The sequence below is a fragment of the Limulus polyphemus genome, unplaced genomic scaffold (genome assembly GCF_000517525.1).
Source record: "Limulus polyphemus unplaced genomic scaffold, Limulus_polyphemus-2.1.2 Scaffold6948, whole genome shotgun sequence".
Classification (NCBI taxonomy): Eukaryota; Metazoa; Arthropoda; class Merostomata; order Xiphosura; family Limulidae; genus Limulus; species Limulus polyphemus.
This window is the reverse complement of record NW_013672558.1, coordinates 1-2,062: the sequence shown is the minus strand read 5'-3', so window position 1 is coordinate 2,062 and position 2,062 is coordinate 1.

Sequence of the window (2,062 nt, the reverse complement as noted above, 5' to 3'; positions counted from 1 at the left end):
AATAAAACTGGTTTATTCTTTCCGAATATAACTTTACGATACACTCAACTTCAACAGTCGCGCTATAACAAACACTATAACGAACGAACGTTAACTTCAACAATACGTCTCTCTCTGACCGCATTTCAATTACTCATTACCTACACACGTTATTCCGTCACGTTGTCACCCTCTTATATATATACCAGACTACCCTATCTTGTAAATGCTAGGGCATTCATGAAGGAACAAAATAGTTCTAGAAACGTGGCGTCACACTAGTCATGTGACTTCGCTGACGCAACAGTATATTAATTTGATAAATACAAATACATTTATTTCTGAAGTGTTTCAAATGTGTATGTGAATATACATTTTTTGAATGAAACAAACGATAGAATTATTACTGTGTGACGTTCTTTCGTTGGGAGGGTTCTTTTAAATTATTTTGTGAAAATAATGTGAAGTCTAATATATGTAACGACAACGAATTAATTATTTTTCTCAATAACCTTTTTACAAGACCATGTTCACTTATACACTGTTGTAGGCCTAGATCTACAAATAACGTTTCAACGTAAATACCTCGCTAATGGTAAAGCGACTTGTGTACAAATAAAAATACTTGTACAAGTTCACAGCAATTGACCAATTAATTAAATACACGTGATGAATAACACCAATCTGAATACTTCACTAACTTCTCATTATATACGTAACTGAACTAACTCGTACATATAACTTTTGCCCTTGTATATGTATATATATATATATTAGTCAAAGTTCCTCGATCTTAACGTCTGGCCCCATCTAGCTAACTTCTAAATTTAAAATATACCCTACAACACTGCCCCATTCCTGGATTGTGAAGTCTCTTGAACACTCCTAACACACAAATAAAACAGTACACTAAACTGTTCATTCATCAAGTGTTTCTGGTGGGTTTCTTTTGCAGAGGTTACGATATGAAGGTGTGTTTTCTTATGTCTGGTTGGCTCTTTATTGTTTCTTTTATGTGGTTGGGCTCAAAGACTAATTCTTAGGGCATTGTCTCCTTGGCGCAATAATAGCTGTTTACTTCTCACTGTCTCAACTATAATGGTAAGTTGAGACCATTGAGTCTATGATAGTTCCCTCTTTCTGGTATCCTTTGGGAGGAGATTTTATTCCTCACAGGTTTTTGTCTGCAGTTCCTTCAAACATCTATCATGATTTATTTCCTACATTTCTATGTACCTAGTTAGTCAAGTAATCTTTCCAGATCTTACAGATTACCAACTACTGTAACCTTTGGAGGTGCCTTTAGTTATCTATCTAGAGAGCTTCTTTTTCAGCTTTTGGCATTGGTCAGGTAGATTATTGGGCGCCTGACCAGTGAAAGTGGGTTTTCTCCCCCCACAGCAAAATTCTGAAAATTGGACCACGGTCCTCCTCCTAGTCCTGAAAAGGACCGACAGACGGCCTCCTCCCCCACCCAAAATTTTTAGCCCCAGTGCTTTATCCCACCAAATGCATCCTCGAAGGCGCCGCTGTCTGATTTTTTAAGCTTAATGTATACTCCAGACCCGGTCAAACCAAATCCAGGCCAAACTATAATACTCACGAATATGTACATCCCTCACCAAGGAGCAGGGTTGAAGAGAAGCTGAAAAAAGCTTCTGAACATCCCTGGTTGTCCTCAAACATGTTGAGTTTGAAAGGACGTAACCAAAATTACCACCCAAGTAAGAAAAACGTCTTTTTAGTTCCAACGGTCTAAGCTAGAAGAGAAAAGATGAATTGTTGATATCTTTAGACCCAAATACAGTTTAGTTAATAAGTCTGATAAATTACAGTGAAATTATGTAGTATTGATATAGTAACTTATATTTTTTTGTATTTAAAAATGCATATATAAAATCTAAAGAAAAATATTTTGTTTTACATCCTCCAAGAGCGAAATTCGACAAGTTACGGCGAGTACAAACTTCGTAACAATCGTAAGTAGTAGAGATCGTTGTTTTAAGAAAAATAACTGAAAATTGAGAAGTTATTTGTAAACAGTAATAATATATACACCTGGAAAAAAGTTAAGCACCCCCAA